Source organism: Helianthus annuus, chromosome 16, assembly GCF_002127325.2.
Source record: "Helianthus annuus cultivar XRQ/B chromosome 16, HanXRQr2.0-SUNRISE, whole genome shotgun sequence".
In the NCBI taxonomy this organism is placed as follows: Eukaryota; Viridiplantae; Streptophyta; class Magnoliopsida; order Asterales; family Asteraceae; genus Helianthus; species Helianthus annuus.
Window position 1 is genome coordinate 57,301,755 of NC_035448.2, and position 19,937 is coordinate 57,321,691.

Genomic DNA, 19,937 nt, shown 5'->3' on the forward strand with positions numbered 1-19,937 from the left:
GAAAAAAATAAGTAGGCATTGAATTCAACACAGGCTTAATCAATGTTACCCGACCTCCGAACGAAAGTTGTCTAGCCTTCCATAAGGAAAGTCTACTCCGGAACTTGTCAATTATAGTCTTCCACTTTTTTACAAGGTGCATATTAGCACCCACCGGGAGTCCAAGATGCATAAAAGGAAGGGAACCAATTCTACATCTTAGCAAGTTTGCCATGGCAGTTGATTCTATAACATCTGCCCCTACCCCAACCACACTACATTTGGCCAGATTTATCTTTAACCCAGATACAAGAAAGAATCCCCTAAGGATCCGCTTGAGATTCTTCGCATTGGAGACCAACCACTCGCCCAAAAAGATGACATCGTCCGCATCAAGGATATGAGATAACTCCAAGCCACCTGAACCAAACCCAACCCCGTTATACAACCCACTACCGCATGCTTTCATAAAACTCGTTAGAGCTTCCATGGCCAAAATGAAAATAAACGGCGAAAATGGGTCTCCTTGCCTAAGGCACCATGAGCACTCGAATTCTCTAGTAGGAGAGCCATTAAGGAGAACCGATGCACTAGCAGAAGACACTAAAGCCATAACCCAACTTTTCTATTTCTATGGAAAATGCATTTGCTCCAAAATACTATCCACGAATCCCCATTTTAAAGAATCGTACACCTTGTCAATGTCAGCCTTAAAAAGGAAACCTTTCTTTTTTACTTATTTTCATCCATGATATAAACTCGTTTAATATTAAAGGCCCGTCTAAGATACATCTATTGGCCAAAAAGGTCGTTTGTTCCTCCGAGACCAAGCCCCCAATCACGCGTTTCAAGCGATTAGCAAGGACCTTTGACAATACTTTATTTATACACCCCACAAGGCTCATAGCTCTAAATTGAGAAAAAAGCATCGGGTCATTTACCTTTGGTATAAGCGCAATGAAAGATGAGAAGCACCCGTGACTCAGTTTCCCGCGTTCATAGAACTCACGGAACAGATGTTTGAAATCTTGCTCCAGCCCGTTCCAAAAAGTCTTAATAAATTTAAAGTTAAACCCGTCCGGATCGGGCGCACGGTCCCTTTCACACTCCCACACAGCGCCTTTTATTTCTTCTAATGAGAACGGAGTCAATAACTCATCCGCCTCTGACTCCGAGAGAGATGTCAGATTTGGGCAAATAAACTAGGGTCGAGACTGAAGAGGCTCCTTGAAATTTTGGAAGAAAAATTCTGCCACCGATTCCTTTAGAACCCTCGGGTCCGAAACCCAAATATCATTTATAAGGGAGCCGTTGATCCTGTTGTTTCGCATCTAACATCCTCAGCCTTTCGGTTTCGGCCACCACCTTCTTCGCTTCCAGCCTAATATTCAATTCTGCCTCTATTAAAATCCTTGATTCAGCACACAATTCGATCTCTTCAATTTTATTCTTCATCTCTAGAAGAATCCGGTTACCCCTATCCTTCTCCGCTTTTACCCACATTTTGATCCTGTTCTTCATCCATCTTAATTTAGTTGCAAGAGCAAGATCTGCGTGACCAACAAAATGAAAACCCATACATAAATTTTCCACATATGAGACAAACCCCGGCATCTTGATCCAAGAGTTAAACACCCTGAATGGAATGTGCCCGAAATCAGCTGGAACCGTTGTCAGCAGGACATGACAATAGTCTGAGCAATCCCTTGGCAAGGCTAACAAAGTAGCCCCGGGCCACATTCGAATAAAATCTCTACACACAAAGATCCGATCTAACTTGCTTTAACTTATCTCCCCTGTCCGAGATATAAGCAAACAAGTGGCCACCCATATTGTATTCGGCTAAATCCACCGAAAAAATAAACTCATTAAAATAACCTGCATAAGACGCCATGAACTTCGAGTTCATTCTTTCGCTAGGAGTTCTCACATCATTAAAGTCACCTACAAAAACCCACATCCCCTCCAAAGCAAACCGCAGCTCTAACAACTCCACCCACAACGCCCTACGAGCCCTAGCGTCGTTAGGAGCAGGAACATTAACTATATTAATCTTCACCCCCACAACCACCAACTCCCCAGTCACAATCAAATAGTGACGGGACTTGATAGCATCTATCCTACGAAACACACTTGGGTTCCATAAGCACCATAACCCCCTAGATTGACCCACTAGATTGGCTACTTCATAATCGAAAATTGGCCTACCCCAGAAACTGCTGAGGGCCCAACCTGGAGGATCACGCAAATGTGTTTCCTGTAAAGCCAAAAAATTCACATCGTGACATGATTTTAAACCCCGGACCCAATTCGCCTTCCGGGAATTCCCTGCCCCCCCCAACATTTATTGAAAGAAAATTCATTGAGGATCATAACTACCTCCTTCTCCACTAACCTTTGTTCTCACCTCATCTTCAAAACCTTTCAGATCAATACCAATCATGGCATTTACTTGGACAGTATCATGGATTTCTCTAACAATATCCCCTTCGTCTTCACCAATATCTATAGCTAAACGTTACCTAATTAATTTAAATATATTATTAATAAATCGTTACTTATATATTAGTATATTACTGTTACCTAGGCGTAGGGTAAGGGTTGGGTCTAGTTGGTAAAGGTATTGCAGCTAAGGTGTTGCTAATTTTTTATTGGTTTCCTTAACTAACAATCAATCAATTAATAATTAAGGGTGAATTACTTTTTGAGTCCCTGTGTTTTAGGGGTTTTAACCACTTGAGTCCAAAATCAAAATGTTTAACGCCCTGAGTCCCTATCGTGACTTTTCTTAACCATTTGAGTCCAAATTTCTAACTCCATCCACCAAGTCTGTTAACTATAAGGGTAATTTGGTCATTTACACACAAAATACATATCTTGTATGCACATAGTACAAGTCTCTCCTTCAGTGTCATCTTCACACATAAGTACAAGTCTTGTCTGTTCTTCATCATCATCTTCACACATTTCAAAACCCAAACGCGAACTCCTTCAACTCTTCAATGTCATCTCTCTGCAATTTCTACAACCACCGATTAGCAGTCCTTTACTGCAGCCATGGTTGTAGAAATCGCTAGTCACTAGTCGGTCGGTGGGGTGGGGACTAGCGATTAATCGGGATTAACCGGGGATTAATCGGATATAATCGGGATTAATTGTAATTAATCGGCAATTAATCGAGATTTGACGATTAATCAGGGATTAATCGGCACCTAGTCGGGATTTTTACAACCATGACTGCAGCCGTATATTGAAAGTGAACTTTATTCTATCATCTCTTCATGTTTTGTTGATTTACTCATTCGTGTCTTTACGGTCTATATAAAGCGCGTTAACTGCCTCGAAGGGGGTTAGAATGGCAGCTTGGGTAAAGTTCTTGCCTCGTTCTCTGTATAGATCCTACGAGTACTTGATTCAAGCTTATTAGGACTTCCTTTGAGGCAGATAGCATCAAATCGAGGGAAGTAAGAACGGCTTGAATCTCTTATAAACAAGTTACTATTAAAACTTAAACACGGCCTTGCCGGGCTGTATCCCTGCTGACTCAGATCAATATGATCGAGGGTAGGGTTGCCTCCAAAATAGGGATATGCTACATTTTATATATATATATATATATATATATATATCAAATGACAACACCACTTTGCTACAGTGGTGTTGTCTTTTTTTTTTCTTTCTTTCTTTTCCTTTTGTGGTTTTTTTTTCTTTTTTACTTTTACCCTTTAATTTTCAATATTAACTATTACAACCCCTTAACTTTCTAAATACTTTTTAATCGAGTATTACGTCTTTATTTTTATTTACGTGTCGATATAAACTTAAGTTGATTTACATTTCGACATGATTTTTTTTGTATTTATTTACGATTTTGCCCCCAGTATAAAATTCGTTTTAATATTTTTTTAACTTTTTTTTCTTTTTCTTTCTTTCTTTTGTTTTTGTGTTTTTTTTTTCTTTTTTACTTTTGCCCTTCAATTTTCAGCATTAACTCTTACAATCCCTTAACTTTTTAAATACTTTTTAGTCGAGTTTTACGTCTTCATTTTTATTTACGTGTCGATATAAACTTTAGTTGATTTACATTTCGATATGATTTTTTTTGTGTTTATTTACGATTTTGTCCCAGTATAAAATTCGTTTTAATTTTTTTTTACAACACTATGGTAATGTTTTGTTTTAATTGGTTGGCTTGATTTAATTTTTATTCGTCATGCCAAGCGGTAGTTTTCCATCGTTTTATTTTTTTAGGAAAAATATCACAGTATTTTGTTTTACTTTGTTTAGTCAATGTAATTTTTGTTTTACTTTGTTTAGTCAATGTATTTTTTTAGGACATACGTGCTATGAGAAAGAAATATTCGGCTTAATGCCCCGCAACGCGAGCGGGCAATACCTAGTTTTGCATTAATAGCTTACATAATTATCTTTCAATATTCTAACCTTGCAGAACTATATCCCTGCTGACTCAGACCAATATGGCTGAGGGTAGCGTTGCCTCCAAAGGAGTGACATGCCACTATAACTAAGATAATCTCTTAAACCCCAAAGTGCGAAAATTATTAAATGATATGTAAAAGATAAGTCGGAACCAAGTGATTGTATCTTGTCTACTTATTTATTTTATTATTTTAGTTTCTTTTCTTATTTTTAATTTACTAAAAATGTTTTCTCAAAATTTGGTTAGATTAGACTTTGACAATATTACGGTATTAAAAGCTCTTGTGTTCTTGGACGATCTCGGTATCTTACCATCACTGTACTACGCCAACGATGGGTGCAGTTGTCCTAGCGTGTTGTAGAGAGTGATAGTGTTATATCCTGTATTATAAATTTAAGGCTTGATAAACGAGTAAAAGTACTTAAAAATATATCAAAAATTATACCCACGCTCGCATCACGTCATTGCTGTATGCTCTGGTTTTTTTGTTCTTTTCCCTGGTTGTTCATGCCCTTAGTTCCTTGCTAAGAAGTCCCTTAGTTCCTTGCTAAGAAGGGATCATTTGTTGATTGAAAGCTCCAGTTTGGCGTTCAAAGTAAACTAATAAAAAGTTAGACGATTCCTATTCAATTCTATAGCACTTTTTTTGAATATGATGCTATGTGTTGTTCTTTAATGAATTTTTAATTTCATACATAAAGAAGTAAAGTTAAGAAGACTAATGGGTGTGTCTTTTATGAATTTTTATTTTTATACAAAAAGAAGTCGGATTAAGAAGACATCTTATGGTTATTTTAGTTTAGGTTTTGCAAAATCTAATAACAAAACATTGTTATGAACTAGTAACAAGATCCACAATAAGCATCTCACTCTGTCCACCAATATACAAATTCATACCAAAGCTTCTAATCACAAACTAGATAAAACCAAAAAAAAAACACATAACAAAAAATATCAGTTATGATCCAAGTTATGATCCACAGAAATTAAGACCTCTAACAGTCAAAATAGTTTTGCGAGCACATAACCAAAATTCCCAGTTATACACGGTGCAGACATTAATAACCTCTGTCACAAAATCTGTTTAAGGGTTGTTCACGAGCTGAACCGAGCCGAGCTAAGTCAAAACTCGGGTTTGTCTCGATTATAAACTGAGCTTGCTCGGTTCGGCTCATATTTGAAACTGAGCTGGAAATCCAAGCTCAGGCTCGGCTTGGTATGGCTCGACTTTGAAAAGAAAAATTAATACATGGCTCTCAAAATTCAGTAAACTAACATATTATTTAATAATTCAAAAGAACATATTCAAAATAAGCTCAACCTAATACATTACAAGTCAAAATCAGTTTAACAACACAAAATACTTTCTTAATTTCAACGAAATACAATATGGATATTAGCATGATAATCAACCTTTAAATGTAGTATATATATCAAATTACATTCCTAATCACATGTAAATTATAATCAGTTTTTGTAATATATTATAATGTATATAAAAATAAAATATATTAAAAGTAAAATAATTTGAGCTAAGCCGAGCCGAGCTGGTATGCGAGCCAAACCGAGCCAATTTGGCTCGTTACGAGCTGAGCCAAGCTAGACTCGCTTTTTAACCGAGCCGAGCCGGCTCGGCTCACTTTCAAACCGAGCCACATCAAACGAACTTTTTCCGAGCTAGGTTCGCTTTGTACTTGTGGTTGAAACCTAGATAGTAGACAAAACATAGATGTTACTGCTGTAATAAAGTTTCTAAACAACATCAACCAAATTGCTACCCATGCCAACATGTCAAGATCCGCAATATAAAGAGTGAAGTTTGATCACGGTGGCTATTATCTATATCTTCTAGCCTTTACACGTTCTACACATGTTCGAATTTAGCTATAGCTTTTTTCTTAATTTTTTAGTCCCAAGGCATTTTGATATGGTTTTCTCTCTTTTATGTTGCAAGTGACCCTCGTTTATTTGGACATTTTTTTGACGGCCAACGAATCTTTCAAATGGGTTACTGGTGATATTCACCATATCGTGATACACTCGCTTTCCGAACCGAGGAAACCCCTAACCTAGGGCCGAAGCCCGTGAACACTCTCCCGAAGGCACTACAGTGTGGTGAGGTAAAACCCGCTCACTTCAAGGATCGAACTAGCGATCGCCGCCTACTCGCCTAGTTTCCCATCATCACTAGGTGCCGCAGAAACTAAATGCTGGGGGCAGAAATTGAACTTGGGTCACTTGAAATATCAGGTCTCTCCCTTACCACTCCACCACTCTATAATCAGTCTACGTCGAAACAATATTTTTGTTTTTATTCTTGTTCAGTTTAAAGTTGTAGTTGAGGGGACACATTCTTTGGATATGTGAAAGTTTAACTTGGGTCCGAATTTAGGTGTGTTGCACTCATCACCACAAATATTCAAGCCACTACATTTAGTACACAAAATAAGAAAAAAAAGAGTTAATTACTGTTTTCGTCCCCGTGGTTTGTCAAAAATCACTATTTCAGTCCATTAGTTTAAAAGTTGCGATTTCAGTCCCTGTGGTTTCACTTTCGTAACCATTTCAGTCCACCTCGTAACCATTTCAGTCCATGTACTTAACATAATAATGGATTGAAATTGTTACGAAAGTGAAACCACAGGGACTGAAATTTTTACGAAAGTGAAACCACAGGGCCTGAAATCGCAATTTTTAAACTAATGGACTGAAATGGTGATTTTTGACAAACCACAGGGACGAAAACAGTAATTAACTCAAAAAAAAAAGTACAAAGCTTTATCGACTCTGTCGCAACGTTTAGGTTCTCGCCACTAGTAATCTATAATGTGTATTTGATACCTTCGTGTCTGTGCACACTGTTAATTCATTACTATTGGTTTTTGCAAATGAATAACTAGAATTTTATAAAACTATCTTTATGACATCTTGACGGAAGTTACACTAAAAGTACGATTTAAACATGGAAACATAGGTTTCAAATTAAACGTAGCTAAAAAAATTGTGTTAAAGCGTATACAGATTAAGTTGTATTTTTTTGAACGACCAACTAAATCACCGGATAAGCATCATGTGATGCCCTCAATCGAGCAAATGCATCCACTCCTCCATAACGACCACCACTACGACCACGACTACGACCACGACTACGACCACGACTACGACCACGACTACTACGACCACGACTACTAAAAGACGGGTAAAGTATCGTTAGTAGCTAAAATAACTAGGTAAATATTTGGATTTAAATAAGAAATCCTAATATTAAATACAAGTGAATCAAAGTTTTAAAGGATTGAATTTAAAAGAGCCCGAGTTAACGGGACTTAAAATAAAACGGGATATAACTCTCGGGACCCACCAAGTAACTAGGAATATTAACCTGGTTAGTTAGTGTCTTGACATAATAGAACAAATATGGTTAAAATATCCTTTAAATAACCTGGTAAAGTATAGGGACCAAGGGTGACAAACTTGAAACAAGTTTGTATTAAATAAAACATTCAAACACCAAAACACACACTTTAAGTGTGTGTTCTGGTCGTAAATTACAAAGGAGCCAGAGAACTCCATGGCTCAAACCCTAACTAGCAAAAATCAAGCAATTGAAGGGGCAAATCAAGTCCAAATCAAAATCCGAATACGAATTAGTGATCTCCATTGAAAAAGGAGTTACGAGGTATGTAAATTTCTTGAGAAATCACTAGTTGAAATTGTGAGCAAACCTAGAGAATTTGAAATTTATGGTTGCATGTTTGTTATTTTGATGAAATAGGAATGATATAATGTCTAGGAGTAAAACCCTAGTCAATCACATGTTGAAATCATGCTTATTCCTTATGAATTCACAATCACCATTGAAGGTGATAAGTGGGTGTTGTATGAACATGTTAAACACTAGAATTTTAATTGTTGTTCTAGTGTAATTTGAGTTCTAGAGAGTAAATTCAGATTTTGTTAATGTGAAAATTGATGTAAACATGCTTAGTTGATGTTAACCATGGCTAAATGACAAGTATTGAGCTTGATATAAATTGTGAGAAATTATGCTCGCAAGGTGTTTGATAAAACGCCTAAGAGAAAGCTAAATATTAAAATTTAGAACGAAACGCGTATTTGAATAATATGGCTAGTTAAGCGAAATATGAAACAAGAAGAGTTATAATCATCATGTTGATTTGAACTTAATGTTGTAAATCATGTGATTGAAAGTAGTTAGCTTTAATAAACTAAGTTAACTAATCTTGAGGTCGAATAGTAGCTTCGACATAGAGAATAAGTAAGGTGGAATGGTCGTGATTTTAAAATGACTAGTCTAACCACCTTGTAAATGTTGGCAATAGTTTGACGCTTAACGAGCTAGGTGGAAGCTTGAGAAAGAAGCGGTTAAACGAATCAAGCGCGTGAAGAAAGGCGTAAACCGGATGAGAGGTAAGTGTAATTTTCGCACTTATGTAGATTACTCGTTTATTCTATACGAAATAATCGCGATAACAATAATATTGAAATATGGATTTTTGTTAAGATTACTTTGTGGTGTAATCTAATGATGAGGAAAAATGGTGAAAATGGAAATTGGTCAAGAGTCGACTAATGTAATTAAGGTTAAAAGCGTGCCCATGGCGTAAGCCGAAATGGGTTGAATTAGTAAGAAAAGAGTTTAAGAGATAAGGGATTTGGTAATATAATCCGGGATGGGATGGATGTATGAATTGGACATCAAAAACCATGTTTTTGATTTAAATAGATAACGTTGGGTATATAGTCCAAATGGGTCAAATGGTGGTGATAACACCATTTGACAATACCGACTAATGCGGTGGTCAAGTCTTATGTTAACAGGATCAATTGGCGAATCGGATAAATGCGTCGCCATAGATTGAGTGACAATTAAAGCAAGGTACAAAACCGGGTCTATTTGTTGTCCCGAGCCAGGTACGTATAAATATGATTATAGCTAACGTACAAATTTGGGCAAATAAGTAGTGAAGGTACTTCATCATAAATGAAAGGTAAAATGGACCATTACGCCCTTGTAAGCTAAATTGAATAAATGGCCTTTCACGGTAGTTTGGAAATGAGTTGTATGCTTAATTAAATGCTTACAATAGGTACAAGAAGGAGGAAGATGTAGGACTTTGGTTAAACGACTCTATATGGGTCTTACCGTAGAATAACAATCCAAGGAAATAAAACTCGGATTACATAGAACATTACATAAAAATTCACCACACATATAGTTGTGGTGGAAGATTATTTGATAAATATTGTGGAAATAAGATGCTAGAAATAGACGAGTATGATGTATGCGGAAAAGTGCTTAAATACCCTTAACGGGTCAAAATAATCATTTAAGTATAAACGAGATTAAGATTATACGTAAACTTGTGAATTGAACCTAATATGTTAGACAACATTGAAATTATAAGGTTCATGTGAAATCGGGATCAAACAATCATGTTTGTTTGATAAAATGCATAAACGGGTTAAAATTCGGTAAAAAGGTGATGAGTCGAAGGCTTAAAAGTCTAAAAATTTATTTTGTTAGATGTTGGATTTCAACTCCATAAGATGGAGGATTAAATTACGGACGCGTAGGAAAAAGAATCGGGTAAAACGGATCAATAACGAAGAAGTTATGGCCGTTTCCGTAAAAACTGGCATAGCTGAACTGAGCTGCAGACCTGCTGGAAAACGGTCTCCCTCGCGTGGCGCGAGGGAGCAACTGGGTTCCTTCGCGTGGCGCGAAAAACCCTGTTTTGGCGAAAATTTTTATTTTAATCAGTTTCGCTTCCCAGACTCGTTTAAATACGTTTTAAGTTACGTATGACTAATCCAACTCATGTTTTATGAGTTTCAGGTATAATTTTAGCACCGGAGGACGATCAAGCACAACGAAGAACCGAACACGATCAAGATATAAGCTTCCGCACTTTGTATCGTTGTTATGTAAAATGACGAACTCACCCATAATATGTTGTATAGTTTTTAATTCTGTAAATAAAGTTTAATGAACCCGTATTTTCAATGTATTTGAAATCATAATTACTCGTTTGTTTTCGTAAATTATACGAAAACCTTTAAATAATAATAAGGGTGTTACAAGTTGGTAATCAGAGCTCTAGGTTGTTGACAAATGTGTTCGGTTCGAGGCTTGATCGCAAATCTGGTAAGTATATCTATGCTAATAGTTTTGCATGCTAAAGTGTTGTAAACAACACATGGGGCTATCGTGTGATACACGTTACCTCAATTAAGCGATAAATGTAGTTGACGAAATTACGCGCGTTGAGCGTTTAGTAGAAAAGCCTTGTATTATAATACGGGCAATTATTGAAGTTGACATTACTAACTTTTGTGAATGTTTTAATTGAAGGACACTCGCGTCTGAAGATGACGAGAGTTGAATGAATTGCGGATATGATGATGGAACGGTCCGAGGTATGACAAGAAGAGCATACTCAGCAAGGACCTAAATCACGTGGCGATGCGAACAAGGCTAATGGCAAGAGAAGCCCGTTGGGGCAAGCATTTGCAGGTGCGCATTTTAAATAATTACGCCAATAGTAATATGCAACAAATACATAGAGGTTGACCATTGCATATGTAAATTGAAAACTTGGAAAAATCTGAATAGAATACCTATCCAGAATATTATTTCCAAGGAAACTAATTAGAGGCGTTACTTACATAGGGTGTGATGTGAAAGTTATAAAAGATCATGTATGTCATGTGTTGATCGCCTACTCTGGCCAAGTAGGTAGTGAACACATGATACCATGAACTTTTATGATGGACATACTTACATCCGATGTAGTAAGGACGGGGTAAGCGGGACAAATTAAAAAGTACCCAAATGAATCAGATAAGCAAAATATTTGATAATAATGTAAACGCACAGCCGAGTGACGGAAGCGTATTATATTAGGATAATGAGCCCGAGGGAAGGGACCAAGAAACATGTAAATTGATTAAGATATGTATTGGGAGGGAGTGTACTTACACTCGAACCCGGAAAACGCAAACATGTAAAATGACTTAGACATGTATTGGGAGGGAGTGTACTTACACTCGAACCCGGAAAACGCAAACATGTAAAATGACTTAGACAAGTAATGGGAGGGAGTGTACTTACACTCGAACCCGGAAAACGCAAATATGTCTCTTAACGGGTCGTTTTTGTAAAACGTCAAACTTAAGGACAAAGTCGGAATATAAAAATGAAGCGAGGTCTTAATGCATACCGGGAAGGTTGCAATAATAACGACTTCGGTAAAACACCCGGTTGATGGGTAAGAATTAAATATATGCGTAAACCGAGAAATGAGAGCCCGGATGAAAAGTTAAAAGACTCGGGTTTCGAGCCATAACTAAAAGACGACAAGATAATGTAAATAGAAATTTCGAATAAATTATGTTCAACTATTTTAAAATTGAACGGGTCGAATATAATATCATGCCGGACGGCATGAGTAAACGCAAGCGGGATAATGGTAATGTCAAATGCAAAAGAGTAATGAGCCCGGTAGTGGGACATAACCAAATAAGAATATATGCAAACCAAATAACAAAAAGCAAAAGAAGAACTGAAGCATAAATGACGTGAGAAGTCATAAAGTCGGAAAATTGTCTGAAAGAAAACAATTGTAGCCACGGAACTACAATCAAGGTTAACGAAACCTAAGCTTGAAACTAAATGATTCTTCAAAAAAAAAAAAATAGGGTGCCTTGACACCAGACATGTATTTTAAGAATGACATGAGTAAGGAATGATCTACGGGATCAATATAACCTTTGGGGTTATAAACAATGGAAAGGTCTATGAGGATAAAACGACCCACGGGTCATGATTAGAAAGAAATTATAAGGACTTCGCCTTAAAGAGGTGAAAGTCTAATCAAAATAGCCCATAAGGCTAAGTGATAAAACCTACGGGTTAATTAGATAAAGCGAGGGAATCAGTTGAGAATCCCCGCATAAAACTAAGACTGTAAAAGAATAAATTATGGACTGACAATATCCTGGTATGGATAATTGACAAAAGTTAAGAGAAGATCCTAAACTAAAACTTCGATTTTAGTAAGAAATAACGTTTTTACAAATATAAATTCTGATAGGAATTTAAATAGCAAGCATGAAAAATACAAGTCTTGACACTGATAGGCGCAAGACGATATATTCGAAAAGTGATATTTTCGAAAATGAAAGGTTGATATAAATTAAACATGATGTGACACGATCACGGTCAAGAAGTTCCATGTGAAGTAGAATCACATTATAACCAAGCGAGCGGTAAAAAAAAGTAACTCGACTAATAAGTCTAGTTAGTGAGACCGGTTAAGGTCAGCAATTCAAATCAAGAAATTTGGTTTTCTTGTAAGCAGTGGATTCGGCATAACTGAATCGAATAAATAAATTTGAAAACAAAAGAATTGGTTGCTAAAAGTGAAAGATTTCACTAAAGACCCTTAAACGGGACAAAGTAACGGATTCATAAAGAATTCGATAGTATATGAAAGCGATGGATATCGCTAAGTTAACTAAACTAGTGGAAATAACGAGATTACGTTATTTCAAGTTGCATTATGTCGTAAGATATATGTAGACAATTAGTAATCAAAAGGATGTTACCATACTTATCTGGTAATACTAACAATTGGATAAAAGTATAAGTAATGTTTAAAAGATTTCTCGGATCAAATACATTGAGTTTAAACTCAATGAATTGTATAAGAAAAGGTTTCGAGGACGAAACCTCTCTAAGGGGGGTAGACTTGTAACACCCCGAAAACGGGTTTGGTAATCAAACTCCGTTAATACTAAAAGACGGGTAAAGTATCGTTAGTAGCTAAAATAACTAGGTAAATATTTGGATTTAAATAAGAAATCCTAATATTAAATACAAGTGAATCAAAGTTTTAAAGGATTGAATTTAAAAGAGCCCGAGTTAGCGGGACTTAAAATAAAACGGGATATAACTCTCGGGACCCACCAAGTAACTAGGAATATGAACCTGGTTAGTTAGTGTCTTGACATAATAGAACAAATATGGTTAAAATATCCTTTAAATAACCTGGTAAAGTATAGGGACCAAGGGTGACAAACTTGAAACAAGTTTGTATTAAATAAAACATTCAAACACCAAAACACACACTTTAAGTGTGTGTTCTGGTCGTAAATTACAAAGGAGCCAGAGACCTCCATGGCTCAAACCCTAACTAGCAAAAATCAAGCAATTGAAGGGGCAAATCAAGTCCAAATCAAAATCCAAATACGAATTAGTGATCTCCATTGAAAAAGGAGTTACGAGGTATGTAAATTTCTTGAGAAATCTCTAGTTGAAATTGTGAGCAAACCTAGAGAATTTGAAATTTATGGTTGCATGTTTGTTATTTTGATGAAATAGGAATGATATAATCTAGGAGTAAAACCCTAGTCAATCACATGTTGAAATCATGCTTATTCCTTATGAATTCACAATCACCATTGAAGGTGATAAGTGGGCGTTGTATGAACATGTTAAACACTAGAATTTTAATTGTTGTTCTAGTGTAATTTGAGTTCTAGAGAGTAGATTCAGATTTTGTTAATGTGAAAATTGATGTAAACATGCTTAGTTGATGTTAACCATGGCTAAATGACAAGTATTGAGCTTGATATAAATTGTGAGAAATTATGCTCGCAAGGTGTTTGATAAAACGCCTAAGAGAAAGCTAAATATTAAAATTTAGAACGAAACGCGTATTTGAATAATATGGCTAGTTAAGCGAAATATGAAACAAGAAGAGTTATAATCATCATGTTGATTTGAACTTAATGTTGTAAATCATGTGATTGAAAGTAGTTAGCTTTAATAAACTAAGTTAACTAATCTTGAGGTCAAACAGTAGCTTCGACATAGAGAATAAGTAAGGTGGAATGGTCGTGATTTTTAAATGACTAGTCTAACCACCTTGTAAATGTTGGCAATAGTTTGACGCTTAACGAGCTAGGTGGAGGCTTGAGAAAGAAGCGGTTAAACGAATCAAGCGCGTGAAGAAAGGCGTAAACCGGATGAGAGGTAAGTGTAATTTTCGCACTTATGTAGATTACTCGTTTATTCTATACGAAATAATCGCGATCACAATAATATTGAAATATGGATTTTTGTTAAGATTACTTTGTGGTGTAATCTAATGATGAGGAAAAATGGTGAAAATGGAAATTGGTCAAGAGTCGACTAATGTAATTAAGGTTAAAAGCGTGCACATGGCGTAAGCAGAATGGGTTGAATTAGTAAGAAAAGAGTTTAAGAGATAAGGGATTTGGTAATATAATCCGGGATTTGATGGATGTATGAATTGGACATCAAAAACCATGTTTTTGATTTAAATAGATAACGTTGGGTATATAGTCCAAATGGGTCAAATGGTGGTGATAACACCATTTGACAATACCGACTAATGCGGTGGTCAAGTCTTATGTTAACAGGATCAATTGGCGAATCGGATAAATGCGTCGCCATAGATTGAGTGACAATTAAAGCAAGGTACAAAACCGGGTCTATTTGTTGTCCCGAGCCAGGTACGTATAAATATGATTATAGCTAACGTACAAATTTGGGCAAATAAGTAGTGAAGGTCCTTCATCATAAATGAAAGGTAAAATGGACCATTACGCCCTTGTAAGCTAAATTGAATAAATGGCCTTTAACGGTAGTTTGGAAATGAGTTTTATGCTTAATTAAATGCTTACAATAGGTACAAGAAGGAGGAAGATGTAGGACTTTGGTTAAACGACTCTATATGGGTCTTACCGTAGAATAACAATCCAAGGAAATAAAACTCGGATTACATAGAACATTACATAAAAATTCACCACACATATAGTTGTGGTGGAAGATTATTTGATAAATATTGTGGAAATAAGATGCTAGAAATAGACGAGTATGATGTATGCGGAAAAGTGCTTAAATACCCTAACGGGTCAAAATAATCATTTAAGTATAAACAAGATTAAGATTATACGTAAACTTGTGAATTGAACCTAATATGTTAGACAACATTGAAATTATAAGGTTCATGTGAAATCGGGATCAAACAATCATGTTTGTTTGATAAAATGCATAAACGGGTTAAAATTCGGTAAAAAGGTGATGAGTCGAAGGCTTAAAAGTCTAAAAATTTATTTTGTTGGATGTTGGGTTTCAACTCCATAAGATGGAGGATTAAATTACGTACGCGTAGGAAAAAGAATCGGGTAAAACGGATCAATAACGAAGAAGTTATGGCCGTTTCCGTAAAAACTGGCATAGCTGAACTGAGCTGCAGACCTGCTGGAAAACGATCTCCCTCGCGTGGCGCGAGGGAGCAACTGGGTTCCTTCGCGTGTCGCGAAAAACCCTGTTTTGGCGAAAATTTTTTATTTTAATCAGTTTCGCTTCCTAGACTCGTTTAAATACGTTTTAAGTTACGTATGACTAATCCAACTCATGTTTTATGAGTTTCAGGTATAATTTTAGCACCGGAGGACGATCAAGCACAACGAAGAACCGAACACGATCAAGATATAAGCTTCCGCACTTTGTATCGTTGTTATGTAAAATGACGAACTCACCCATAATATGTTGTATAGTTTTTAATTCTGTAAATAAAGTTTAATGAACCCGTATTTTCAATGTATTTGAAATCATAATTACTCGTTTGTTTTCGTAAATTATACGAAAACCTTTAAATAATAATAAGGGTGTTACAGTTTTTTATCTACTAACTTATTAGGAAAGGCTGTAATTTTTTCAAGAATGTGACTTTGGAGTTCTATTCCCTTTCCATCTATTTTCATCCCTAAAAAGTCTATTTTCTCTTGTAATAGACTAGTTTTCTTTTCGGATAAGGCTAATCCATGTTTTATACATAAATCTGCAAAAATATCAAGATGTTTTAGATGCAAATTAACATTGTCTGATAAAATTAAAATATCATCTATGTAAACAAAAATAAAATCATAATCTTTGAATATTACATCCATTTTCCTTTGGAATATTTGTGGTGCATTTTTTAATCCAAAAGGCATTACAAGCCATTCCTATTGCCCTTGAGGAGTAGAAAAAGCTGTGTATCCAATACTATCAGGATGCATTTTTATTTGTCAAAATCCACTTTTACAATCAAACTTAGAAAATATCTTCTTATTTCTTGTCCAATTTATTAGACTTTCTTTATGAGGTAAAAAATATCCATCAAAAACAGTATTATCATTTAATTTTTTATAATTTATTACCATCCTAGGCTTACCTCTCTTAATTTCTGCATGTTTTCTTACCATGAATGCAGGAGAACTATGAGGGCTATGACTAGCTTTGATTAATTTTAAATCCAGGAGCTCTTTTATCTGGAAGCTAAATTCTTTCCGGTCTTCTGGATTATATCTCATAGGCTTTACTCTAATTTCTTTATCTTTGTCTTTCATTTCTAATTTTGCCATTATTTGATTTTTATTCCAAAATTGTAATGGATTATCTGTATAACACCGTCTTAACTTATATTTTATATTTTATATTTTCTATGTGATTATCTAAGTTTCTTAAATTTACTTGGTAATCTAATGGTTCTTCTGGATAATATTCCAAAATTGGTATACCTTTTTCAAGTTTGGGGTTTTGTTTGTATCCTAAATCACCACGCTGGCTTGCGCGTGTTGTAAAATTAATTGGGAATTTTCTCCATATGCATTTTTATTCTTTTTACAACTATTAAGTGGTGACATGGTGTTTTTAATATTATTTGATATGCTATTATATCAAAAGTTATTTTGTTAAATCTTTCTAGGAAATCATTTCCTAATAGTACATCTGATCCTGAATTATAAAAATAAAATGGTGGACATTTAACCATATATGATCCTATTAATATTATTGGATTTTTTACTCCTCTTCTCAGAGGGATTATATCTTTTGAAAAACTAACACCGTTACAAGGTGTTAAATCTTCATGATATTCTATTGGAAAGCAATCAGGTTTACATATGCATAACCCTGATCCACTATCTATATAAGCAGTAAAGTATTCAGCTTTATAATCTTTATAGGTTATTCCTATAGGGATGTATATACTTTTAGGACTTGTCATTTTGGTATATATATCATCTTATCATTATATGTGATTTTTAACCCATAAGAGGTTATTTGATAAGGTTTAACATTTTCTAAAAAGGTTAATCCTAGCATTATTTCTAATGTATCATTTTCATCTTCATTACCTATTAATAATCTTAATGGAATTTTTTCTTCTCCAAATTTAATTATAGTTTCTATGGCTTCACTTATTTCATGTAACTCACCATTAAAGTTAATATATTGGTGAGGTTCTTCTAACGGATATTTTTGCAAATGGTCACATAGTTTATGATTTATATAATTTCCATTTGCACCTGTATCTATTAGTATATCTATATGAGAGAATTTCTTTCCATTGAAATATTCTCCTTTTATTTTATAATTTCTTATGTTATCTTCTTTAGCATCAATGATATTATAAAATCTACTAGAATTAGTCAGCCTTGCAAGGGGATGACTAACTACACCTTTATTTGTAAAGGATAATCTAGGGGTGATCTGGTTGGTAAATAGAAGTGGTTTATCTTGTAAATCAAGACTTAATGGTCTTGAATCTATTTCCTCAATTTTAGGTAGGGTTGGTATTTGTATTTGGCATACTTCATTAAACAAAAAAGGAAAATCTATAGTATCTTTTATACTAAAACAATCAGAATGGTGGGTATTTGATATAGCATATGATATAGCATATGTAATAGAATATGGCCTATTTTGTTGTTTAAAGAAATCTTTTCTTTTAAAATCTTGTAACAAACTTAATGTTTTATCAAAATCTTTGTCTTGGATATAATAGGAAATTCTTGGGTATATATTAAACTTTAGTTTACCATATTGCAAATTTCCTCGTAGTATTCCTAGACATGCTTCTTCTCTGTTTTGGATTCTATTATCCATAACTGCTAATTCTATAGGGGTATCTATACCTTCTTTAAAGGTGGATTTTATTATTATTTGGATAGCTCCAACATGTACCCATCCCAAAGTATTCCTTATTTCAGGCTTTATCTTTTGCAGTTTTTCTTGAATATCTTTTTTAGACAATAATGGTATCATTACTTTGTTAGATGTTATATTAATATCTAAAGCTCGTTCCTGAATATTCAACCCATAATATAGATTATGATTTCTTGGTTTTACGCTTTTTAAAATATCTTTTCCTAAATTGGCTTCTTTTCTTATATTTTCTTTTTATCTTTCCATAGTAAAAAGAACTATCACATCCTATCATTAAAGGCATTTTTGGGCTAGTACAACATAAAGATATTTTTCTTTTTAAATTTTTACTCATTTTAGCTAGTATGGCATCTCCACACCACTCGTTCAATTTATCTCTAGCATGTGTTATTCTTTTTCCTAAAGTATCAGTTGTTCCTGGGTTATATGTATTTATTAGTTTTTGCCCCCATGGGTCAGGTATCTTTGCAAAAAATAAGGGTAAATAATTACATGTATCTGGTACTTGGTTATAAATATGATAATAATAATCTTGAAAAACACAAATATATCTATCAATTTCACAAATATCACATAATTGTAGACGTAACAAAGCTGTCAAATATTTTTGTATAGTTGCTGGGTCTTTTATTATATTACCTTCCCCACAAAACTCTAATGTAAAAGCTTCAACAGCTCTTGTTATTATGTTTGCTATATTTTGATCTTCTGAATCAAATATATAGCTTTTTGCCTCATGGCTTATGTTTTGCCAATATCTTAAAGCACTGTTTAACAGAGTCCTTTCTAAAAATCCTTTTATTGTTTCAATGTCCATTTTATTAACAGAAACTGCTATTCTAAAAGCGGTTTCCCATTTATCTATTGCTTCTTCAGTATTGTTTACACAATCTATATCTAAATATATTCCAAAAGGATTAATTGGTTCATTTTTCATAACTTGGTATGGTTTATAATTATCCTCTTGTTTCATTGTTGACTTTATTACAGCATATCCTAGAGTAGGCCTTTGAGATTCATTTCTTATTGGTATATTTTTATCTTTACTTGTACTAGGTGTATCATTTATATTAAAATTTTCACCAACATTAATATTTATAAAATTTTCATTTAACTCCATATCTCTTACTTTAGTTACTAAATCTTCTACCTCATAATCTTCTACCTCAGAATCTTCTACGTTAGGGACTATATTATTTTCACTTTCCGTATCTGAACTCATTTCTAATTTTCTTTATAACCCTTAGGTATTTTCATATTTTGTAAGAGTTGGATCAAAGGATCTTGTAGCCTACTTACTTTTTCTTTATCTTTCCTATTAGGACATGTAGACTCTAATAATTCCATAATTTTATCTAGTCTAAAAATTATATTTTCTCCATAAAATATAATAGTTTTTTGTACTTCTATCAAATCTTTATCTATTTTTAAAGAATTTTCACTTTCTTTTAGTTTATTAAAATGATGGTT

The 19,937-nt window shown here is 34.5% G+C and overlaps 2 long non-coding RNA genes across 2 annotated transcripts; both read left to right on the forward strand.

Moving 5' to 3' along the window:
* The first annotated feature begins 7,889 nt into the window (after positions 1 to 7,889).
* On the forward strand, positions 7,890 to 10,378 carry LOC118488332. The gene is made up of 2 exons (XR_004884223.1): positions 7,890 to 8,099; positions 8,764 to 10,378. It is a non-coding gene; the product is annotated as an uncharacterized LOC118488332 (long non-coding RNA).
* A 3,317-nt stretch (positions 10,379 to 13,695) lies between these two features.
* On the forward strand, positions 13,696 to 16,006 carry LOC110916998. The gene is made up of 2 exons (XR_004884224.1): positions 13,696 to 13,730; positions 14,393 to 16,006. It is a non-coding gene; the product is annotated as an uncharacterized LOC110916998 (long non-coding RNA).
* The last annotated feature ends 3,931 nt before the right edge of the window (positions 16,007 to 19,937 follow it).